Source organism: Mauremys reevesii, linkage group 3 (assembly GCF_016161935.1).
Source record: "Mauremys reevesii isolate NIE-2019 linkage group 3, ASM1616193v1, whole genome shotgun sequence".
NCBI classification, from domain to species: domain Eukaryota; kingdom Metazoa; phylum Chordata; order Testudines; family Geoemydidae; genus Mauremys; species Mauremys reevesii.
The window spans coordinates 85071709-85098093 of NC_052625.1; the positions used below are offsets into that span (position 1 = coordinate 85071709).

At 41.4% G+C, this 26385-nt stretch overlaps 1 long non-coding RNA gene across 3 annotated transcripts in view; it reads left to right on the plus strand.

The window, feature by feature from the left end:
* The first annotated feature begins 7975 nt into the window (after window positions 1-7975).
* Window positions 7976-26385, plus strand: part of LOC120401577 — a 72425-nt gene continuing 54015 nt past the window's right edge. For 2 of the 3 annotated variants that reach the window (XR_005596560.1, XR_005596559.1), the window contains exons 1-2: window positions 7992-8048; window positions 9579-9693. This is a non-coding gene — a long non-coding RNA (uncharacterized LOC120401577). Of the gene's footprint in view, window positions 8049-9578; window positions 9694-26385 lie in introns of all 3 variants that reach the window. The other variant, XR_005596561.1, reaches the window with a different exon arrangement.

Consider the following 26385-nt stretch of genomic DNA (forward strand, 5'->3'; position numbering starts at 1 on the left):
CCTGGGTTCCACCCAGGATGAATCCAGTCCTCTGCATATCATACCCTACCCATGAAAATGCTTTGAGATGTGCAGCTTGTACATTGGACTAGAAAGCCATCTTGAAAACCCTAAAAATTCAGCATTTCTGACATTTGCCATGGAGCAGTATACAACTGCCTAGCTCTATACATCCAGTCATCACCCTTTACAACTCAGCATTTACCCACAGACAGCACATAGTGAGGTCTGGGGTACCACGGTTATTTCCTATTCTGGGTACAGGGAGCTGCTGTGGCACTTCAGGTATAAGTGTATAGAGGTCTGAGTAAGTGCTCATGTAATGCCAACGGACCCCAGTCGTCAGCGGGCAGGAGTGAATTTGGGACCTTGGGAGCTTAGTGCATGAGCCTTTACCGCATGCGCTAAAAGCCGATTGGCTCTTAGCTAAGGCTGTAGCGCAGACTCATTGAACTCTCTCAGTGGTCTCGGTGCCAATAGATGGGACAGAACACCACACCCAGGAGGTGTGTGGGTTACACTCAGTTCAATTTTTTGTACTGATATTTTTCAAACTTAAAATCATTGTTATTTTTCCAATTGCATGCAGTGCTGATGATTTCTGGAGTAAGAGCTGATACAAGAGCAGAAGTCTAGCCTCCATTGATTCTGTTAAGTCCGTATGTTATTATAACAGACTGTTGTTGACTAAGATTGATTTTTTTTTAAAAGGATCCAGCATTTTGCCCTTCTTTATCAGCTGCTAGGTAGAGCAGCATTTGTAAATAAAGACATAGTAGTTCAAATCCATCCTTGGTGTAACTTCATTGAAGTCAGTCCAGGGATGAATTTGGCCTATTGCGTGCAAGTCTTAAGATGCCAGTGAGTGGGGATGATTGGAATAACAGATGGAAAATGAGAAGAAGGATTTCAGAACATACTTTCTTTAATGGGCCACAATCTAGAGAAATATCAACCTTTATTTGTGGCTTCTCTGTGGGAAAGGCCTCCACTAGATCACATATATTTGTGGTAGAGTGAGGGAGCTAATAGGGCTGTACTAGAGACATTTTTCATATTCATCTCTGTTTTGGAAAACGCAAAATCAAGTACAGAAACGAGTCTCAGTAAACTGTAAGCCTCCCCATCCCTACAAGGCCACAAACCTATGAAGACACTGCAGATCTATTAACTTTGCAGACGAGGCTACCCAAAATCCCACAGGAAACCTAGGGCCAAAAATGGCAAACTCAGGTATCTAAAATCAGACACCTTGACTTCAGTGAAGGCAACACTTCTGACAACCAGGTCACTTATTTTGGGTACAAAACTTTACGCACCCAAGTTAGAAAATATCAGCCTAACAGTCCTTCGAAAAGATCCAAGATATTTTCGCATGCTTCCTAATGCTACATCAGTCCACACACTCTCCAAATGCCTTTAAATTAACTCCTACTCCATGGTGCCAGAGGTTTAGAATGCTCAGATCCTTTCCACTTAAAAAAAAACCACAGAGGACCCTTTGAAGCACTTACACCTTCAGGGGAACAGCTTCTTATTAGTCAACATCTATATGTTCCAGCCATCTCGCGGGTGGTCAGCAGCGCAATTCTAAGCCAATGAGCCAAACTAAAACTAGCATGGGCAAATGCCAACAAATCCAGAGGTTCAGTTCTGAGAAAAACCCTCATGTCTGGATGCTTAGCTGGGCTTCATGGATCAATATTGCTAGAATAGTTTTTTGTGCAGCATTTCTGCTTGTTACAGGCCGGAAGCTGGAAAAATAGAGTCACAGGGAAATGAGGGGAACAGGTGAGTTAACGTTTCATCGCCTCAGAAAGTTTGGTTCGGTTTGATAGCAGGGTGAAGGATTTGCTTGGGAAGTTGTTATTTTATCACAATGTATTTTCCAAGCCCTACCTATTTATGCACTCTCTGTACAGTGCTTTGGAAATGTGCCCTTATCACTGTGTTTTAAGCAGAAAGAGGTTGAGCTTCAAGAAAAAGAAAATATAATTGTTCTAGCTCCACACTGAGCATATTGCCTCCCTGTAACATTCCAAGCTGGCTTAGCAACAGATACGCTGCAGTTTACAGTGCTAGATTGTTTCGTCAGTTCAATTTTGAGATTCCAGCCATGGGGTTCTTAGCTTTTGCCCGAGGCAATTAACTGATTTCCTGTCTTTGCTATTAAAATTAAGAATTAGAAAAGTTAGTTCTCTATTCCTTATTAGGAAGGTCTGATTTGACCCTGAGTCACTTCACTTGGCCACACAAAGGCAGTAGCAGAGACAGTTGCAACCAATGTGACAATTGGTAGCATCTTAATGTGTGACTTGGAAACTATTTTTTTTAACCTTTCTCTATAGTAAGTAGGTGAAAGAAGGTAATTGCTGGGTACATGCTGACAGCATTGGAACTAGACAGATTCCCAGTCTTAATCGCTCCATAAGCATTTTATTACATTGGGCTAAATTAATGGATTTTGTGTTCGATGGAGGAAGGGGATTTTCCTGTGTGTTCGCGCATGTGTGTGTAGTCCTCTTCAAAGCCATTGCTTTGGAAGTAAAGCAGAAAGGACTCTGGGCTACAAAGGGATGCTTATGCTTCTGTATCATCACATTATGATTCTGGTGATTATTATCAAATGAAATGAATCCCTAGTGTTAAAAACAGGGAAAATAAGGGGAAAGGAAGTACAACTGACCAAAAGTAGAACTGTGCAAAATTTTTACAACACACACCGAAACCAGACAATTTTGTATTTTACAGACTTGAGCCAGTTTGACCAATGATTGAGAGCTTTTCTTTGAGAATGAGCTGAATTTCTAGGAAATAATTCTTGCAAGATTTCTAGCCCAGATTTGCAGCCCAAGTGGTTCTGATGAGAAATCACACTCTTACTTGCTTATCCAAATTGAGCCTGAAGTCTGAATCATTTCAATTTCACCCTTTACTAGTTGGCAAATTAGAAAACACAACCTAAACAGGGCAAAGATGCTATACAAATGTAAAAGACTTTTATTAAAATGTGTATAAAATTGTTGAGGAGTTTTCGTGTCTTTGGTGCTGTTTGTAGGTCGTGTTTGTTCTTGGTGTATTAACTGTTTTTTCCTGAGCCACCTTTGTTGTTGTTACAAAATCATAATTTATTGTTTATTACTTCCATTTCAGTAGTGCCCCAAATATGCTACATGCTTTAGCAGTGTTAATTTCTAATATTTAATATAGATGCTGAACAAGAATTGGGATAAGGAGACTAAGAGCCCAAAAGAAAAATAAGTTCCACACTACCTGAGACAAGAAAACCTTTTTCACAATATGGAGATGAGTTAGCATAAAAAAACACTCCAAAGCTAGGGCTAGATAACAAGAGAGGACTGAGATAATGACCAGTAGGGCTGGCAAATAGGCAGGGAAATGGATAACAAAGGATATTTTAAGTTTTGTTTTTATTTCAGGGTTAATAATTCTGAGACCTTGTAGTTAGTATGCAAACACCAAACAATCTCACATATTAGGTAACATCAGTGTTGTGGTCAAGGAACCATCTGTGTCACATAAATACAAAGGGATTGGAGGCCAAGTATTTGGAGTGATCAAATGACAGATTTGTTTACATCCTCAACAGCCAAAGGATTCTTTCCAAGCTATACCTATGGTGACAGCTGCTCAAGGGATTACATACCTTCCCTCCCTGCCACTCCCCATCACTACCCCTCCACCCACATTCAATCACATCTCTGCCAAACTTCTCAGCAGCTGGGAATATCTCCTAGATTGGCAAGAGATCATCTCTGAAAGAATTTCTCTTTCCCCCCAGAGACTCATCAAACCGTGAAGATTAACCTCAGTGTGTGTACGAAATGTTAATAATGGAATGTTTGGACATCCATCGGCACTCAGACTGCACTGCTTATCTTTAGCAATGCATTTTCTGGTCGAGGGTTCATTTCTATGTCACAGGGGTATGCATGTCAAAATACAAGTAAAGGGAGTTTGGGTGTAATTACCCCAGAGGCAGGCATGAGGCTAAACAAACTGCAGAAAAGGACAGAAGACATCTTAGAAATTAGATTGTAGGCTTCCTTGGGGAAGGGCCAGGGCAATTGGACTGATTTTTCCACTGCCTTTCTTCTTGTGGTGCCATTTGCACCTGTGTAAAATGCATATACAATGCTACCACTCTGACTGAGTGGCCTTATGCACCCTCTTCGCACTGATGTGAATGACCCGACAAGGCAATGGTGAATCAGCCTCCCCTGCATGTGTCTGATTCTCCTCTCCCACCAGTTTTGAACCAAGATACCTCCACTGACACCAGTAGAACTACACCTGATTTACACCAGTGTGAGTGGAACATCAGGCCCTGTCTCTTTATTCTATATTGAAAGCACCCTAGGCAGCCATAATGCTATATGCAATTGTTAGATAACAATAAAACCACTTTACTTTTTATGGATTATTTCATACAAACTCTATCCCAGAATGTCTCTGCCAATCAAATAATATAATTATGGAATTCAAAAATAGCAGAAGGCAAGAAAAATTAAGAGTAATAGGCCAAAGGCTTCTTTCAAATGGGATTGAAATGTGATAGAGAACCGATGAGGTGAAGAGATGGAGGGTTTTTTGAATGGCAAGAGCTGCAAATGAGGCCCATGTGAGACTCCAGAGAGGAATCCTAGTTGAGCAGGAGACACAGAAGGAGAGCAGACAAAGCCGTTGTCCTCTCATTAGAATGGAGCAAATCCACTGAAGAATTTAAAACAAGGGTCCTTATTCCTCTCTCATACTAGATCTACAGCAGCGTAACACCATTAAATTCAGTACAGTTGTTGCTGCATTACATTGGAGTAGCTGAAAGGAGAACCAGGCCCCAAAGTAGCAAGTTTGAACTGGATCCTGAAATTAAAGGAAAAAGACTAAACATCTCTGAGGAGGGGTGAGGCAAATGAACAATCACGGTACATGTAAGAAGATGGACAGTAGCATTCTGGTCAAAACAAGGCTCAACCAAGATTTCTCAGATCTGTTGGGTTTTGTCTACACTAGGATTATTTTCAGCACTGGTGCAGCTCTGCCTGTTCCTGGCATCTGTTGTCAGCAATGGGTAAAATGCCTAGTGTAGGAAGACTATAGACTTTGGGGACTGATGGTTCAGGGACTGGTGATGAGATATGGGTTTTTTAATCTCTGGGCCCCTGGTTCCAATCTAGAGTAGGCAGACAATTTAACATTTTCATCCATGGCCAATAATTTGGGGTGCTTTGATTTTTGGTTGCCCAGTGTGAGACATGCATCTTTTTATTGTTCCTCGTGGCTTAATCCAACTCCTACTGAAGTCAAAGAGAGTCTCTCCATAGGCTTTGGTGCAAGTTGGATCAGGCTCTTTAATGGTTAAAAGGTCACCTGTTTTTTTCATCACACTCATGACAAACTGGAAAGACCCAACATGGCATTGTCTGTCATGTCTTCTTATAGATTACTTAATGGGGTTGAGCTGAGGTTTTCTTTTAAAAAATGAGTCAAGAAAATAAAAAAGAAAAGAGGAAAATACAAGAATCTGATGGAAAGAAAAAAATAATGTGGTGAAACCCATTTGAAAACCTCTGGGGTGGGGAGGTTCACCCCACAAAGAATATTTTGATTTTTCAGCAAAAAAATCAAAAGCTAAAACTTTTTGGCTTAAAAATTGAAAATTTCTATTACAAAAAATACCCCTGCTGTGCCTCATAGAGCTTTTAGTTCAGGTGCATTGTGCCTTTGTTGTCCTATATAAACCTAGCTTCCTGGTTGGATTACATATCCCATCATGCACCACACTCTCCCCTGGTGCAGAGCCACCATGGTGCATTAGGAGAGTCCCTAACCACAGTGTATCATGGGAGATGTAGTCTGACTGAGGAACTCTGCCCATAATAAAGAATGGAGGTATGAGGCACCTGAATTATCAATCCTATAAGGATCCGGGGCAGCAATTCCAAAAATCTTTTTTTTTCCAGTTTTTGGCCAAAAAGTCAAATATTTTCAGTTCAGTTTCAAAAAGACAACATTTTCCAGAGAAAGCAGACACTTTTCATTCAAAAAAATCATATAATCAAAAACACAAGTTCTGGTCAAAAAAATATTTTGAGGGAAATATTTTGTCCAGCTGCATTTTAGTTTAGGGGGCAGGTCTAGATAGAGGACCAGATCTTCAGTTGCAATTGAGCTACACTGAGAATCAGTTCAGCCCAGGGCCGCCCAGAGGGGGGGGCAAGAGGGGCAATTTGCCCCAGGCCCCGAGCCCCACGGGGGCCCCCACCAGAGTTTTTCGGGGCCCCTGGAGCGGGGTCCCTCACTCGCTCCGGGGTGACGGCAAACTCTTGTGCGGCCGGGCGCAGGAGCTTCTGCCGCTCCCGGTCTTCCCCGGCGGGGGGTCCTTCCGCTCCGGGGCGGAAGGACCCCCCGCCGGCGAATTACCGCCGAAGATGGAGCGGGACCCGCCGCCGAAGTTCCGCTCGGTCTTCGGCGGTAATTCGGCGGCGGGGGGCCCTTCCGTTCCGGGACCCGCCACCGAAGTGCCCCGAAGACCCGCGGCGGGGCCCCCCTCCGCCGAATTACCGCCGAAGACCGGGCTGCGCTCGGCGGCGGGTCCCGCTTCGGCGGTAATTCGGCGGCGGGGGGGTCCCCACCGCGGGTCTTCAGGGCACTTCGGCGGCGGGTACAGGAACGGAAGGGCCCCTCGCCGCCGAAGACCCCAGGCCCCCGGAATCCTCTGGGCGGCCCTGGTTCAGCCCCTCTTACTTACAGGTAAAGGTTAGGGAGATAGCATTCAGAACAAATAATCTATTTATGAGAGAGTTTCAAAGCAGTCAAATGATGCTTGTTGTGTTCTTTTTTCGACTGAAAATCTCCCTAAGGTCCTAACCTGAAGTACTAAAAAGACACGGATCACCAAATACTGATTTTTCATCTCTTTCACCCCTGTCCCATCCAACTTCAATGCTGGACCAAATAGATGAGTAAAATAGATTGAATTATCCTACAATTTATCTTCTTGAATACACAAAGGCCAAGAAATTCACAAATCTATGGAAACCACTCATTCTCACTGTCAGAATAGCCTATGGCAGTTTATTTTGTTTTGTCCTGTTGGAAGTGGCTCTTGCTTCTCAATGCCAGTATTGTGCACTGATGAGCTATTTCAGAAGGAAATTGGCTATCTATTGATGAGTAACTGGGAGGTATTTAAGCGCTTCTACTGGAAAACTCATAGAAATGCCTTATCCTGTATCACTCTGTTTTCATTATCTATTGGGTATAGAGCAAAATCAGGACAAATAAGGAGGAGAAGAGAGAAAATAGGAAGACCATGGGGGATTTAATTGGTCTCAGGCTAGCTAAAAAAAAACCCCCACCATTAGACTGACACTAATTAGTACTCAGCAATAGTTTAAACCAAGGAAATAGGCATACTTTTGCTGCACACACACACACACACACATACCTTGTCTCTCAGTGTTTAAGCACTGGTTAGAGGTACTAATGTTAGGTTCTAATGTTGTTCCTCCCCTGACCATGACTTACAAATAAACCAACGCTCTCTGAATCACTAGTCCAATGCGGCCACAGTAGGTATACAAAGAGGTATATTTTAGAGTAGCTTGAGAAAGCTGTATTTTACACCTTTGTTACATGCTCATATAACATATATCGGGAAATAGAGGAAGGGGACATGGGGTACAATTTCCATTATCAGAGCATAATTTACTTATTGGGCTTCCAATTTTTCACCAGCTGCAGTTGGTCTCTGCATTTCAATTGCACTGTGCCTGCCAACCTGCGACAGAGCTGCCATTTTCATGTATATTCAAAAAATACGTTGGTGCAAAAATCTCTATAGTTAAATCACATTCTTTAATACAACCAATTGCAAAAACAATGCCTGCAACAAAATGTCCACTAAACTACATTACCCACAAGGCCAAGGGCTTCAGGTCAGGGTTCACATTAACAACTCAAATATAAGAAGTTCCAACTGCTGGCTAGAAAAGAAGTTCCAGAAAAGAAGGAAGATAGCCAAGGTAAGTAGTAGCTTCCTAGCTCATTAGCCATGTTACTGAACAGACAGACCCACAATATGAAAACAACAAATAAGATAAGGCAGCTTTTATGATAAATAACCCACTCCAGTATTTGTCAGCCTTGTCTGGGTTGCCCAGTGTCATATTAGTCTAATTTATTCACTTGTCCCCAGAAAGAACAAACTACTGCTAAATTCAAAAGTCCTCTTAAAGTTACAGGCCTTTAAATATATTTTCTATTCAAAAACCTCCTTTCCACAGGTTGAACTGTAACAATTTTCAGTCCCTGAATTGCCTGTCTCCAGACTCTCATTCATCAACAAGTTTCTCTAGTTCATTCTGAGTCCCCTCAAATCAGCGGGGCTCTGCATGGGTGTAAAAGTCCAGGGTTGTTGATCCTGAGAGCTTAACAGTCTAGATTCAGTCCACCTACCTAGAAGTTACATACTCTGTTGTCCATTGTCAGTCTCCTGAGCTACACTTTCCCCTGCTTATGCTTTCAAAGAGGGCTATGCAAAATGACCACCATTCAACTTAGAATAATCATTTATGAAACCATATATAGGTGACCTGACAGCAAGACCTCATCTTTAAACACCTCTGAATTTTAAACAAGCTCAGGTCCAAGTCCAAGGTTGCAGCTGGAGCCCACCTCTAGTATTTTTACAGGCATTTGTGAATTTGATCCACAGCAATACCTTTTTCAGGTGAAATATACGAAATGACAGCCACACCAAATTACATCCTGCCATGAATTTGCCCAGGATGGAAGTGTTGCCATGATTCCAGTAAAATTATCTTTTTGCTGTGAAATTTTCTTTTTTGTCATCCTGCAAAATTTCCCCCTCCCCCTTCACACACCCTTATTTATGGTTTATGGCCTGTGTTATATAGGAGGTCAAACTAGATGATCTAATAGTCCCTTCTGGCCTTACAAATCTCGGAATCTTATAATTTATTTTGTGTACTGTAATTTATCTTTGTGGGAAATGGTCTGTAGACCTCAGACTCACTTCATCTTTCTCTGGTGAGCCTGGAAAAACAAATTAGAAGTAGCTCGTCATGACTTAAACCCAAGTATTTATGGACTTAGTATGCTTAACAGCCTTTGACTGCAGGTAGCTTTAGTCATATGTAGCTCAGGAATTATTGGAAGAAATTGAATGAGATTAACAGATTTGGGGTCTTCAAAGAAAAATATGTTTGTATTAGTAACATTGGTATAACGTTCCAGCCTATGTAAAATACAAATACATATTGATAGGGCAAATGTTGGTGTTTATGCAGCATTGGTTTGAAACATTGTTGCAAAATATAATGAAACTCTGGATTAAAATGATAATAACAAAAAACCAAGAATCTACCAAAGGGAAAAGAGTTAAACCTAAAATCCCCATAATCTTGCTTTTCTTTTCTCCAGTGAAAAGGTGATTTATTATTTGCATTCCAGAGGACAGAATAATAGGAACAAACTTGTGAAAATGCAGTAGAAGCAATAACACTTAAAAAGCAATCACCTTTCATTTCTAGATTTCCATGCATTTCTGTGTTGTCCTGTCTAGTGGTCCTGTTCCTGAGCCTTTTTCAAGAATCAGTCACTTCACTGTTGGCCAGCACCTTCTGTAGTCACTCACACCACTGCAAAGTGAGTGTAAAACATTATCCTTTTTTAAATGATTTTGAAATATTTGGCTGATTTTTTTTAAAACATTATTTTTATTTTAGTGTCACTCTGCACTTTCAAGTTCCAGAAGCAGAAATGTCATAATACCTGTTGTTTCCATAGAAAAGGAGATAACTGATACTATTCAGTCTAAATGGTCTTGATCTTAGGGCTTGGCTACACTTACAAATTTGCAGCGCTGCAGCAGGGTGTGAAAACACTGCTGCAAGCGCTGCGCGCAAAGCGCCCAAAAGCGCAGCAATCATCGCCCCAGCGCGCGCCCGCGCGCCCCGTCGCTTATTCCCCACTCCAGGGGAGGGGGAGGACAGCGCTGGGAGAGTTTTTCTGGGCGTTGGCGCTGACTACACTACGCGCTTCAAAGCGGCGCTGCGCCAGCCCGCCGCTGGCAGCGCTTTGAAGTTTAAGTGTAGCCATAGCTTCAGATTGAAAGAACAAAAATGAGAGAACTGAAGTAAATTCTCAGCGAGAGAGAGCAAGCTCACAGGGTGTGAATCCTATAAATGCCTTCACTAAATACACAATGGCTGTTAGTTTCCATAGATTGCAATATCCTTGTAGATTTAAAGGTGCAGTGCATAGTCACAGTCATAGTGATATAATCACTGGAATTTTTTAAATTAAGGTTGGATTTTTTCCCAAAAGATATGCTCTAGGTCAGGGGTCGGCAACCTTTCAGAAGTGGTGTGCTGAGTCTTCATTTATTCATTTATTCACTCTAATTTATGGTTTTGCGTGCCAGTAATACATTTTAATGTTTTTAGAAGGTCTCTTTCTATAAGTCTATAATATATAACTAAACTATTGTTGTATGTAAAGTAAATAAGGTTTTTAAAATGTTTAAGAAGCGTCATTTAAAATTAAATTAAAATGCAGAGCCACCCCGGACCGGTGGCTAGGAGCCAGGCAGTGTGAGTGCCACTGAAAATCAGCTCGCGTGCTGCCTTTGGCATGCGTGCCATAGATTGCCTACCCCTGGTCTAGATCCAACAGGAATTAATTCAGTGAAGTCCTATGGCCTATGTTATACAGGAGGTCAAACTGTATGAACACAAGGGTGTCTTCCGGCCTTATCATCCATATAGCTATGCAATTCATAGACTCATACACCATAACCACAAAGCATTTTGTGGCATATCTGGAAGTTATCAGTAGTGGAAATGCCACAAGAAAGCCTATTTTCACAAGCATTTAGATTCTCCATTGCACTGCATTGTTTACACCAAAGCAAAGTGGGGATAAAATGCTGTCATTCTAATTTACTAGCTTTTTGCACCCACTTTATACTGGTGTGAATAACTACACAAGGTATAGGGCAATGGAAAATCAGGACCTAGATCTCAGGTCTATTTTGCAGTCTCCAGGGGTTTAACTATGTGTCTGAATGTTTGGGTGTTTAATGAAATTGAGCTGGAATTCCCATCACAAATACCCATGTGTAAAAGGGAACTATAAACCTGTACTCCTACTTTTCATTTTCCCTTTTTGTTGATAGATGTGTAGAGATGTAAACTAAACACCCACACCCCAAATCTCTTAAGCCACTTAATTTAGCCATGCCATTTACAGTAAAAGTGAGAAAAGAAGTTTTTAAATACAGGCTAATAGCCAGAAAGGCTAGGAATTTCTCAGCAGGATACTGTACTTGGGTGGGCTGAGTAAAGCTAACATACATACTTTTCCCTTTAATTACAGACCTACCTTCCTACAGCATCAGGCAGGTTGCTAAATAGTTTTGGATGCCAACTGTGGTCTGTTATTTAGGTACTCCAATGTCATAGTGCACATATTTATTTAAAAATAAAAAAAAAATCCCCAACTTTATATCATGTCCCTGCAAGCTCTCTGAGCCCTTACTGTACATATGAATGAAGAGGGACTTGTGAGAGCCTGATTTTCTTGCATGACAAAGCACTAGGCTAGCTTTTGATGGCAGGTCATTCAGCCACAGGGTGCCACAGGACCAGACTGTATCTTATGCAACAGATAACGTCCTCTGGTCCTAAATGAAAGCTCCATCACAGGGGGTCTGGGAGGAACTTCTCTGCTATTCTCATTTTGTTCATCTCTCTGTATTTGGTTGCCCAGCTCAAATGCACCTGTTTTCACAAAAAAAGTCTCTCTTTGTTAGCATGGATTCCTGCACAGTGTTAAAATCCACTGAACATGGTCAAAAGGTCACTTATTGTAGCCCATCTCATCTAAAAAAGTCTGCTCTGTCCTGTTTGTAATTTCCTGTTTCCCTTGGGTACAATATTTAACTTATGTAGATAGGTGTATCTGTTCTTTCTTTATCCTCCAGCACACTCAGGTGCATAGGGTAGCTGCTAGTTGCCGACATGTATTTTGGTCTTGTGCTGGTCTGTTTAGCCGCCTGAGTGTCATGTTGAGGGATCTGGCTTCTTTCTCTATTGTTCTGCATAATGTTTCTCTAGGTTGCCCTCTTTTTTCCTTTTTCAGCTGGTGTCCATATTATCTCTTGATGAGGAAGTCATGTTGGTGGCTTCCTTCAAGCATGTCCTAAATAGTTCCATCTTCATCATCTTACCACATTTGATGCTTTGGGTTGGTTTGCTGTACTTAGAAATTCTGATATTGCAAGAAACTCTTTCCAATGGACTCTGAATGTTGTAGGTTTCCATGACTCCGCTCCGTAAAAGACAGACATGATGCAGTGTGAAAAATTTCGATTTTGCACTTACTTTCCTTATGACTTGCTTAGCTTACCATAAGAATAAGGTGCACTCTCCCATACTCCCATATCAGATGGGAATTAATAATTTATTCTCAAACTTGCCGGGCCACAAGCTTTCTGATGAGATATGGTTGACGGATATAAGCACCAACACTGTTCATCATGTTCAATTGATCGTGGTGCTATGTAGCCTTCATCGTAGCTCCCTGAAAGTTTATTGCTCAGCCTCCCTCCCTCATTTCCTCTAAAGCTTTCCCAGCTGTTGTGATTGCATGCTGGGTTTTTCCTCTTTCCGAAGCTGGACAAAGATTTCATTGGTTTCACTTCTTCCATTCTTGGTGTCAGATATCCCAGGGTCCCATTTTGGTGCCTGATCCTGCACCATTGAAGTGAATGGCAGCTTTACAATTGCCTTCAATGGACGCAGGAGCGAGGCCTTTATGGCATTGCATGATACTTAAAAGTCACTTATATGGGCATTCTCCTCCTCCTCCTTCTCCTGTGCTCTGTCAAACATGAGAAGATGAATTAGGATAGATAGGTTGCCAAGCTATTAACAGCTTGATGTACATTGCTAAAGCAAAGTTCATATAGTTTGTGACCACATCAGATAATATCTTCCTGATAAATGCATCCCTCTACATTTTCCATAATAAATTATCTAGGAAAACTCTGCATTGTACATGAAGAATACAGATCATTTGACTTAAAAGAACACTTGACATGGGAATGTATGTATCCTGGGCTAGCAGGGACTAGGAGCACCCAATTCCCTTTGTCTACACAAGTAATTGTGTTGCTTGGCTCTGAGGGGATCACTGCTTGTTCTACATCTCAGCCTCAACCCTGTTTGGGACCAGCACAGATTCTCCCATTTGTAGTACAGGGGGCAAAGGAAGGAAGGTTCGGGGTCAGGGCACTAATGTGGGACCTGAGAGACCTGGGTTCAATGCACTGCTCTTCTTGTGTGATTTGGGGCAAACTACTTCATCTAGCTATACCTCAGCTTCCCATCTGTAATACAGAGAGAACAGCACTTCCCTACCTCACAGGGGTATTGTGAGGATGAATAGAATCATAGAATATCAGGGTTGGAAGGGACCTCAGGAGGTCATCTAGTCCAACCCTCTGCTCAAAGCAGGACCAATCCCCAACTAAATCATCCCAGTCAGGGATGAATACATTAAGGATTGTGAGGTACTCCAGTACTATGGCAGTGGGGACCATATAAGTACCTAAGGTAGATACAAGGTGCAGAAATGGAACCTTATGGGTGTTCTACCTGTAGCCTGCCTGGAAGGTCTTGTGCTGGTTTTCTGGGACACGGGTGAAATTCACCCATCAGGTGTAATGTTAGGTTACCTGTGGGGAATTATGGATGTGTTAAAGGGAGAGCAAAGGTCTTATTGTGTGTGTGTGTGTACCTATTTCAAACTTAGATCTACCTCATGGCATCCGGGGTGTGATACAATGCTTTATTTGCTATTCACTGGGGCTTGATCTCGCATTTCCTGCACAACCCCATTACAATTAATGTATGTTTTGGTTTCATAAAGAATACAGCATCCACCTATGGCTTATTACTGGCCATGTATTTGGCTGCAGTTCAGGAAGCACTCCAATGGCATTAATATTGGATCTTTGTACTGTCTTCTTTTATATTGTTTACATGGCTTCTGTCTGCTCTGTTAATTCGCAGTGACATCTTTAAAACTTAATTTCTTCCCTTTGAAATGTGGAAAATAGTTTAAATCCAATATGTTGACAAATACAAGAATATAAAATCCTTTAAAATAATATTTAATCTTTGGCTTGACTCAAAACACCTCCCCGCTTTATGCTGAGGCCCAATATGCAAACATTAGAGTGCTCCACCACAGATAAGAAAGGTTCTGGGATTTTAATCAGTGTCATGGCCAGTTCTTCATCATATGCTGATTCACGTACAAAAAACATTTCTTTCCCTGTTTCTTAGCACACTCATTGTGAGTCTATATGGCCCAGAGTAGTTTTCAGTGCATAATGGCTATTGCTAAATGGATGCCCGGTTGTTGTTTTTAAATTAAATGTCTTTTGTTTTTTTCACTCGGAATTTTGGAATGTTGTATTGATTGTCTGTTATCTGTCAAGGCATCACTCAGCAACCAAGCAACTCGCTGTTGGAGATCGTCCTGCTTTTACAATTAGCAATAGAAAGCTATTGTCACTAGACAATGATGCCTCTGAGGTCTGGTCCAGTGTTTTGGGAGGGTTTTCTTACTCTACAATTAGATCTAAAGCATACACGAACTGGTTGTGACTTGGAAAAAAATGTTTAGTTCAAAAAGAGAAGAACACCACTGCACCATTAAATGCTTCGAATGCATATAGAGATTGGTTGCAGAATCCCACCTCCCTAATTTTGTAAGTTTCTGCCTCTTTTTCCCAGTTAAAATATTTCACATCAATAAAAAATATTGAAATATGCTTCTACAAAAGTTACGACCAATTAAAATTGCATTTTACATTGTGTTTAACAAAAACCTAGTTGGAAAAAGATCAAATCAGCTTGAAAGAGAGATTTATAAAAACAGCCTCGCTGGGAAAAGATGGCCATTTAAATGATAAATTAGATGCAGTTAGAGCTAATTTTGGCCTTTCTTTGAGCCTTCATAAAATCCCACACTTGGAAACTGAATTAGGCAGGGGGTCAGGAGGGACAAAGTTAGTCCTAATTATGTTTTATTTGGTATGACCGTGTAAACTGCTAACCCATTCTGAACATGGCTGTTTGCATAGATATCAGCTACTAATAAAGTATATGGTAGACTGTGTATATTATAAAATATAGATTATACAAACCAATATCCTGACTCCAGTTTTTAAAAATTACAGAGGAGCTCTGTCAAATGGGGGTTTAACTATTTTTTTTAACTGCATAGCTGGGACAGTATAAGCCCTAGTGTAGACACATATATACCAACATAAGTGCTTTTGCTGGTATAGCTTATGGCCAAGATCCAGAAAGATACTTAGGCACCCACCCCTCCAGATTTAGGCATGTGATCCACAAAACTCCTGCTCGGCTACTGCCTAACCCTTTAAGTGCCTAAACTCAATTGGCAGCCCAATTTTTGCAGTGAAAGTTCCCTAGGTGCCTAAATTTCTGCCTCTAGGCATGTGCACAGTTGCCTCACTTTAGGCATGCTGATGCCCGTCTGCCACCTAAGCACCAGTGATATCTACAAACTGAGGAAAGATAGGCAGAGGAGCATCTTCCTTGCCTGAGGGGTGCAAACCTGTAGGTGTGCTCAGGGCCCACCTGTCTCTATACAAAACTGCTGGTACTTGTCCAGGATGTGAAACTCTTGGTTCAAATCCCCCTTTTGCCTGATGAGGAGATGGGATTTAAAGAGGTGTTTCCCCACCTGTCTAACTTCTGGACAAGAGAGTGATTCATGTTCTTTCTCTGGCCCAATTAATATTCAATTATTGAATTAAAGTTGACCAACCTCAATAGGAGAGATGCAAAGGGACCCCTATCAGAATATCACATAATCCAGTGGTTAGATCACATATCTGAAGGGTGGGAGATCCCTGTTCAAATCCCTTTGCTTCATCAGGGAGAGGAAGGACTTTAATGTGGGGGCTCCCTCCCCCATCCGAGGTGAGTATCCTAACCAATAGACTTAAGTGGGTGCTGCTCCTCTGCCTTCTCCTTCTCCTCCTGACTGCTTAGTGGTGAGCTAGGCCTGCACCTAACTCATTCTCACAAGAAAAGACATCCTAAGCCACCTGACTCCAGGAGGGTGGTTCCCAGTTGTGGATCGCAAGCAGAGATAGGTACTGAACTCGGTGAGAGGGGTGGGGCTTAGCACACACCTCTCTTATCAGCATCTCTCATTGGCTTGCTTAGGTGGCTCCCTGCTTAGCATGCTGACCTTCGTGGATCCCATTCCCAGGCACCTGTCTCTCCCTATTCATTGTATAGGGACCCTTAGTGCCTCACCAGGGTTTGTGGAGCCCAGTATAGTTCTAGTGATTTTTCTAGGTACCTAAAAGTTAGGTGTTGCTATGCTGAGCATCATAGAGTCCAGGTCTTTCTGTGGATACAGGCCTATGTCGCTCAAGGAAGTGGTGCAAACTATGCCAGCAGAAGAATTTTGATGCTGGTATATGCTATGTCTACATTAGGAGGGTTTGCCAGTATAGCTATGCCAGCAAAACTTCTCTAGTGTACACAAAGCCTTCGTTTCATTTTTTATTTTATCATTCTAACTTTTCAGACTCTGGATGTCATTATTTTATTGCATTCAGTGATGAAAAGGGGGGAAAAAGGAAGAAAAAGAGAGGGAGAAGTTTTTCTTTAAAATGTAGAAAACTATATAACAGCTATACTGGCCAGACCAATAGTCCATCTAGGCCAGTATTATGCTCTGACAGTGATCACTGCCAGATGCTTCGGGGGATGAACAAAACAGGATAATTATCGAGAGATTTATCCCCTATCTTCCAGTTCCAACTTCCGGCAGTCAGGGATGTAGGGACATCCAGAGCATAGGGTTGCGTCCCTGATCCTGTTGGCTAATAGCTATTGATGGACCTATCCTCCATGAACGTATCTAACTCTTTTTTGAACCCAGTTATAGTTTTGACCTTCACATCATCCCCAGGCAATGAGTTCCCTTGGTTGGCTGTATATTGTGTGAAATACTTCTGTATGTTTGTTTTAAACCTGATGTCTATGGTTTTGGGCAACCCCTGGTTCTTGTGTTATGTGAAGGGGTAAATAACACTTCCCTATTCATTTTCTCCACACCATTTGTGATTTTATAGACCCCATCACATCCCCCCCCTTAGTCATCTCTTTTCCGAACTGAGCATTCCAAATCTTTTTAATCTCTCCTCCTATGGAAACTATTCTATACTCTTAATTTTTGTTCCCTTTCCCTGTAGCTTTTCCAATTCTAATATAGCATTTTTGACATGGGGCAACCAGAACTGTATGCAGTATTCAAGGTGTGGGCGTACCATGGGTTTATATAGAGGAATTATGATATTTTCTGTCTTATTATCTATTACTTTCCTAATGGTTCTTAACGTTTTCTTAATTTTGTTGACTGCAGCTGCATATTGAGCAGATCTTTTCAGGCAACTATCCACAATGACTCCAAGATCTTTCTTGAGTGGTAACAGCTAATTTAGACCCCATCATTTTGAAAATATAGTGGGATTATGTTTTCCAATGTGCATTACTTTGCATTTATCAGAATTCAAATTCATCTGCCATTTTGTTGCACAGTCACCCAGCTTTGTGAGATCCCTCTGTAACTCTTCAGAGACTGCTTTTGGGTTTAACTATCTTGAGTAATTTTGTATCATCTGCGGATTTTACCACCTCACTCTTCATCCCCATTTCCAGGTTATTTATGAATGTGTTGAACAGCACAGGTTGTAATACACTTATTTGGAGGTCCCTGCTATTTACCTCTCTGCATTGTGAAAACTGACCATTTATTCCTACCGTTTGTCTCCGATCTTTTAACCAGTTATTGATCCATGAGAGGACCTTCCCTCTTATCCGATGACTACTTAGTTTGCTTAAGAGCCTTTGGCAAGGGACCTTGTCAAAGGCTTTCTGAAAGTCCCAGTACACTACATCCATTGGATCTTCCCTTGTCCACATGCTTGTTGATCCCCTCAGAGAATTCTAATAGATTGGTGAGGCATGATTACCTTTACAAAAGCCATGTTGACTCTTTCCCAACATACTATCTTCATCTTTGTGTCCGAAAATTCTGTTCTTTACTATAGTTTCAACCAATTTGCCTAGTACTGAAGTTAGGTTTACCCGTCTGTAATTGCCAGGATCGCCTCTGGAGCCTTCTTAAAAAATTGACATTACATTAGCTATCTGCCAGTCATCTGGTACAGAGGCTGATTAAAGTGATAAGTTACATACCATAGTTGTTAGTTCTGCAATTTCAAATTTGAGTTCCTTTGGAACTCTTGGGTGAATACCATCTGGTCCTGGTGACTTATTACTATTTAATTTATCTTTGTTCCAAAACTTATTCTATTAACACCTCAATCAAGGACAGTTCCTCAGATCTGTCACCTAAAAAGAATGGCTCTCCCCCCCTCCCACCTCTGCGGCCAGAGGAGCTGGCTCTCCCCTGGGGCCCCAGGGCTGGAGGAGATGTCATCTCTCGCTCTGGTCCGGGGTCAGAGGAGTTCAGTCTCCCTGCCCCAGCTCCAAAGGAGTTCTGTGCCCCCACTGATTGGGGGGAGCAATTCCCCTGCTTGCTGCCTCCCATTTAATTTGAACTTCTATGATGGTGTTTTAAAAAAAGTTTCCATGCAGCTTGCAGGCATTTCCCTCTTGTGGCTGTCCCTTTTTATTTCCATTTAACTAGCTTCCTCATCTTCGTGTAGTTCCCCCTTTCTGAAGTAAAATGTTACTGTGGTGAGCTTCTTTGGTATTTTCCCCCTTACAAGGATGTTAAATTTAATTACATTGTGGTCACTCTTACCGAGTGGTTTGGCGATAATCTCCTCTTGGACTAGATCCTGTGCACCATTTAGGACTAAATCAAGATTTTCCTGTCCCCTTGTGGGTTGCAGAACCAGCTGCTCCAAGAAGCAGTTATTAATGATGTCTAGAATGTTATCTCTACATCTCATCCTGAGGTGACATGTGCCCAGTTAATATGATGATATCCCCCATTATTATTGGATTTTCTGTTTTTGTTGCCTCTCTAATCTCCCTAAGCATTGCACCATCTCAGTATTGATTAGAGCTGGTACAAAAAATTGAAAAATAGTTTCAGAAAAAAGTCTATGTTATAGAAACCACTTAAAACTTTCACATACTGTATATATACACCAGCTGGGAATCTGGCTCATGATATTATGGGCCAGATCATTAACAGATATCTTGGTGTGCCCAAGTGTGTTTGTATAATATGCCACATGATACCATGTGACACAATCAAAGATACATGTCAAATTTTGTTTGTCATCTGCTCTTTTCTCACTAATACATCCCATTGGGATTTACAATAACTTTCCAAGAAATATAGCATCTTCAAACAGCCGTGTAATGGGCAGGCTGCCCCCTCACTGGCAGAAAAGGGGTTAAAAGCAGCCCTAGGGAGGCTAAAAGCTATGCTCTAGGAATTATTATGGGGAAGTTCTATGGCCTGTGATAGACAGAAAGTCAGACTAGATTATCACAATGATCCCTTCTTGCTTTAGAATCTATGAATACTGGCCTAAGGCCCAGGTTGGGTAGCATTCAGTTTTTGACCTGTGATAGCTTTTCTGTACATAAAAATGTCACTATTTTAAAGTCTGTTACCCATTGCCCTACAGGACTTATATTAAAATTAGCCCCAGAGTTCAAATTATTTGTATACATATGATGTGGATTTATAAGACCCTTCTAGATATAAATTAACTTCATTCAAAATTCCTTCCCTAAAGGTAATGGAAATAACATTACTGTAGTTTTCAATCAATTACAATATAAAACATAAGGATTGCAGGTCTGAAACTGTTCCTTAGTTCATACCAAAAATCTACATGCTTTCAAATTTTTATACTAGTTAGGCTTAATTTACTGTGTGTTGCATGTTTGTTTATTTAAAAAGTGAATTTCCCTAGTATTGGCTATTTATTTCTCTAGAAATTGGACACCTATTAAAATGCTCTAAGTGATATTAGTTGTTAGGCCTGTCAACGTGGGAGACCCAGGACTTGAACCTGGGTCTCCCACATCCCAGGTGAAGTACCCTAACCACTAAACTAAAACTTATGAGGGAGCATTTCCTCATCTCCCTCTCATCCCCTCACTTGCTAAAATCACATAGGTGCCTAACCTCAAGAGAAGGTTTGCAGCTGAGAATCCCAGGTGGAGATAGGTACCAGATTTAGGCACCTATCTCCAAGAGAGGGACAGAGTTTAGCACACGCCCCTCAGTCTGGCATCTTCCATTGGCTAACTTAGGCAAGGATCCTCCTTCTGTGCTGGCTTTTGTGAATCCCCTTCTGAGGCACCCGTCTGTCCCAATTAATTGTCCAGGGAGCCTAGGCTTTGTGAATCCCAGTGATTTTCTAGGCACTTAAAAGTTCAGTATGGCAATGGTAAGGCCAACGCTTCTTTGTGACTCAAGCCCTAAGTGTCTTAGGCACTTTTGAAAATTTTATCCCAGTCTGTACTGAGGGACAACTCCAAACATGCCTGCAATGTGCAGGAGGTCAGACTAGATGATCATGATGGTCCCTTCTGACCTTAAAGTCTATGAGTGACAAAGGACTTCTAATGGGAAAAAATCATAGATGCCCACTTGGAAAAACTCTGGGGCACTCAGCATAGCATATGTTGTGCTGAGCAGCTATGCAGTAATGCTATGGGGAGACTGAGGAGTAACAGTTCAAGCCTTTCCTATATGCACCTGGGATTGCTCATGCATTATGCAAGCTGGAAGGAAGTCTACCTGGGGCTAGCCTTTTGGATCTTTTAAATTATTAACTAATAAATAAAAGGCAGCTTTTGAACCAGGTAGAAGAAACATATGCACGCGTTACAAGGGGAAGCCATTAAGTAGATGAAAGGAAATAGGGAAGGATCAGAGAAACAGAATATGTCGTGTAACCAAATATTTTAAACTTACATTTTGATTGCTGTATGAGATAGCACACCTGAGCTTTAGCACAGCCTTTTACTATTGAGCACTAAAATATCAGATTCTTACTGCTTGATTTTTTTTCTCCCCGATTTGGTATAGATTGGGGCTGGGCTTCTCAAAGTTGGCTAAGAGCATTAGTTGGCTAACTCTCTCATTGATAGTCCTCTCTGAAAATTCCAACCTGCGTGTCTGCCTTTTGAAAACTAAAAATCCCATTCATTTTGTATTAATTTGCTGCAAGCCCTCCTACTGACGCGAGGGTTATGCTTCAAGCCAAGTGTTTCAAAGAAGGATATGATCAGGCAATTCTTACATGTTAATTAAATATTGACTGTGAGGAGGAAGTGGTATGTAAGAGAACTTCAGAAAGGAAGTACCACTGCTGTGTCAATGCCTTTTCCCTGCTGCATGAGACCAAGGCAGAAAGGAGCTTTCCTTAGATTTTATTTTTTAAAACTAACTTTTGTCTTTGTCTTTCCTGGGTGTGTAGATGTAGGAGTGAGCGTGTGAGGTTTGCTGCTGATCAGGATGTTTGAGTGCTCTTTCTCGTATTATTTTTAGGGAGGGTGAGTGGAGACAGTTTATTTTTATTTTTTTAAACACAGATTTGGTGCCTGATCCTGCAAACTCTGCTGAGAGTAGTGGTCCCACTGTAGTTATTACATGTTCAGACCTTTGTGCGCTTCTGCCATCTACCACTGAAAAGAGAACTGGGTAAGCACAGGTATGGATCAGACAAAATGCTACTGTAATGTCCCAGGTGAACTCCCTTCCCTTTTCTTCAGCAGGAGTTTATATAGCCCCCTAGTGCAAGCTAGTGTGAGCCTTCAGGTGGTGAGTGCCTAGACCTCTGTGTGGGAACTGTGCACTCTGTCCCTCATTCTCTCATTGATACGATGACTTGAGTGTTGGAAGTTACTTGATCCTATTTAGCACCTAGAAGTGAAATAATTAAATAATGGTTTCTGGACTAACTCATGCGAATGGAAGGACTCTGGACCTGGTCTCTTTCACACATGTATTCTCTCTAGATATTTAGCTGCACAGAGAAATGCATTTCCCTTTACCTGTAAAAGGAGTTAAATCCCCCATAAATCCAAAGACACTTTTTTGGAGAATGCAGCGTGTTATTAAGAGGTTAGAAAGTTGGGAAGCTTGGTGTTATGTTCAAGTTACCTGTAGTAATGACCTAAAATGTAACAGTTTAAAAGGTCTGCAGTAAGTTTCCATACAGAATGCGGAGAGGTCAAAGACCACCTTTATCCTCACACAGCACTCCTTTCATTCTCCGTCAGAGTTGCTTAAGCAGTTGTTAAATTTACATGCCTCTCTTTTTTCCCCCTGCTACTGATGTTTGGTGAGAGGAAATAAAGATTGCCCTATCCCCACTTGGCCAGTCTTGGTTAATTTTAAACCAGGACCCTGATCAGAAACTCACTTTGGATACAGCAGCCCACTGGACTGGGATGCATAAAAGGGTTGTCTATATTTCTTTGCATCAAGAGCAAGCCATAACATCAATATGAAATTGAATGTGGTGACTGGATAATGGATCTTCTCTCCGATAAACACGAGGTGTTCATAGAAAATGGAATGTTATGTATTATTTCATAGTGCCCAAAATTGTGCCGGACACCTCATAGAACATGTAAACTGTAGGAGATTGCTGTGCTGAGAATTTGCAATCTAAGGTTCTGATCCTGCAAAGATTTGTGCCTGGGCTTAAATTTACACACTGTGAGCAGCCTCAGTGACTTAAATGGGATTATTCCCAGTATAGGAAGTGCTTCATATGTGTAAATCTTTCCAGGATTAGGATTTAATTGCTTACAATATACAGTGAAGAGGCAACAAACCAGTGGCACGGGGAGCAAAGAGAGAAGTCAAAGTAATAAGAGTGAAGTAATTCAAAAGAGTTTGTGTAACATGGTTCAGCGATTGGCTACAACTTCTTGTGGACATCAAGGCAGAAATGGGCCTATAGGAGAGATTTAAATGAGAGCAATGGCCCGATCAACCTGCTTTAAACTCTATTTCTGTCACTTTGCATAACCCATGTTATGTTCACGCCTGGCTGAGCATCTGTGTAATCTTATTGCTGGGACCCCTGTCTTTCCTCCCCATAACCCAGCCTCCTTCTTAAGTTGCCCCTCTGTTGCATTGTGTCTGAAATTAGATGGTAAGCTCCTCAGGGCAGAGACCTGGTGCAAAGTATACATCCTGCAAGATGCTTCACACAATTGTGAGTGCTGCAGAACAATAAATATTAATGCTCCATTATTATTGTGTACAGTGCACATCTACTTTAAAATCTATTCATTGCAGGTTGGGGAAGAGAGAGAGTTTGTTACTCATTCATTAGTACAATACACCATTGTTAAATATTTAGAGGTTTAAAGACAAAGTTGTCAGTTTGTCTACAGCAGCTTTTTTTTTTTTTAACCTGCTGGGCAGCTAAATAGAGCAATTGATCTAATATGTTTAGAGGTTAAGTACTGTAGCCAAAAGATTCTATTCCAGCAGAAGGTCGTATCGAGCTATTATGCTGTGGAGAACTTGAGATAATGGGAGCTATCCTCGGAAATTGACCTCCAAAAATGAGAGCTCTGTGTCAAAAGATGGAAGGGAGGAGGCAGAGAAGAAAGGAATTCACAATAAAGCTAAAAGGAAATAATATTAAAGTAGGGCTGCACGGCCTCTACATGTTCTGTAGGACAAATGTGGATGCCATAATACTGTGATACTAGGCCATGACACAGTTGGCACACTATGATGCAGCCTTAAGTTGTTGATGGCAAAGCAAGATGACATCACAGTAGGTGATACTGTGATGTCATCCTGTTGCATCAGCCTTGCAAGTTATTTTGTTTCCCTTTATGATCAGATTTTCAAAACTGTCTGACTCCTTGCACCTGAAAGTGGTCAGGTTGCATGTACAAAGCCCACCCTTGCTTTTGCAAGACTGGTAATGCCCCTGTGGGGACACAAATGTCTGCTTGCATGCACAGGTGTGGGGTTTGCATTTGCAAAACTTGCATGCAGAAGTTGGGCAGGTGCAACAGAAGTAGATAGCTCTGCAGGTTGTGTTTCTTTGTCATGCTGGCTAGGCTTGCAGAAAACAGGAGAGGTATAAACCCTAGTCTGAGAGTACAAGACAACCCAGAAGACCTGCACTGTTTGGAGGTGAGACTAAACCCACAAAATGATAGGGTGACATTGCAGGTCAAATTAATCTCTGGTGTCACTCCAGTGAAGGCATAAAGTTGATCCCCATTTGTATCTTTCTGCATAATAATTCTGTTTTTTAAAAGTATCTACTAAAAGAAAGAAATGTGATGGTAAAGGATGGGCTCCATTCACCTTTCCTATTTTTATTGGAAGCCACTCAAGACTTTTCAAATTATGACAAACTTTTGGAGTGGGCTGTTCATTTCATCACGTAATTAATGTGCGTGAATTCACACTACACAGCCCTGGCTCAAGCATAATGGATTTTGTCTGCTTTATATTGTCTGTCATTGATACCTTCACACTGCTGAATTTTTCTGCTAGAGGTAGACAGAGCAATAGCTTATTCTAGCACTGGTAAAAATCAATCATTTATATTGTTTTCTATTGCTTGCCTTTAGTTGCAACATGATATATCTTTATATTCATCATATGAATGTTTCCCCAGACTTTCAAAGCAAAGCCCTTCAGTAGTACTTCTTGTGTTATTTACGGTATATAGTACTTAAAAGTATGATAGGAGCTTAGGGATATGAAAGGAGATAGGTCTCTGCCCTAAAACAGCTTCCATTCTAAGGTATTCATGTGGCCCCTCCAGTAGCTGAGCACCTTACAGTCTTTAATGTACAACACCCCTATGAGGCTAGGAAGTACTAGTCTTACTATTTTATAGATGGGTAAGTAAGATACAGAGAACAGGAGTACTTGTGGCACCTTAGAGACTAACAAATTTATGTGAGCATAAGCTTTCGTGGGCTATAGCCCACTTCATCGGATGCATGCAGTGGAAAATACAGTAGGAAGATATATAGATATATACACACACACACACACACACACACACACACACACACACACAGAGAGAGAGAGAGAACATGAAACAATGGGTGTTACCATACACACACTAACGAGAGTGGTCAGTTAAGGTGAGCTATTACCAGCAGGAGAGAGAAAAACTTTTTGTAGCGGTAATCAAAATGGTCAATTTGCAGCAGTTGATGAGACGTTGTGAGGAACGGGGGATGGGGAATAAACATGGGGAAATAGTTTTACTTTGTGTAATGACCCATCCACTCCCAGTCTTTATTTGAGCCTAATTTAATGGTTTCCGTTTTTGCAAATTAATTCCAATTCAGCAGTCTCTCGTTGGAGTCTGTTTTTGAAGGTTTTTTGTTGTTGTAATATTGTGACTTTTAAGTCTGTAATCACGTGACCAGGGAGGTTGAAGTGTTCTCCGACTGGTTTTTGAATGTTGTAATTTTCGACGTCTGATTTGTATCCATTTATTCTTTTGCATAGAGACTGTCCGGTTTGGCCAGTGTACATGGCAGAGGGGCATTGCTGGAACATGATGGCATATATCACATTGGTAGATGTACAGGTGAATGAGCCTCTGATAGTGTGGCTGATGTGATTAGGTCCTATGATGGTGTCCCTTGAATAGATATGTGGACAGAGTTGGCAAGATACAGAGAGTAAGTGCTACACAGAGACTCTCTGGTAGAACAGGGAATTGAACTCAGCTCACCTTAGGCTCAGGCTAGTAACCGAACAGCTGGACCAGCCTTTCCCTCTACCCTGGTGGTATTTAGTTATTTGCCAATTTTACCAAGACGAGGAGATATGGTTACCTCAGTATCTGCAGTATTCCCTTGGACTTCAGTGGAATTACTGTGGATTTTGACCAATGCAAATTATTAGTAAACAAAAGCTATGGTTTGCGGCAGTTAAGGTTGCAGAAGGAAATCCCCTGTCCACCCATGCTTAAAAGAACAAAAATAAGAAGTTAAGGGGAAAGAGTTGTTGTGCATTTCTTTCTGCCATAATATTGTCTACAATGCTGCTGCTGCATTCTGCAAGGCTTCAACTTCCATCTCCAGCAGCTACCAAAAGCAATCAATACATATCCCCAGCTTCATCAAACCTGCAAAACCTTAGCTAGGACCTCTTGTGCTTTATATCAACTATAATAGATCAGCACATCTGTCTGTCACACATGCCATGCAATTGAGAACTTATTGTGCCTTCACACTGCTGAGATCAATGTTAAAACTTTGGACTAGA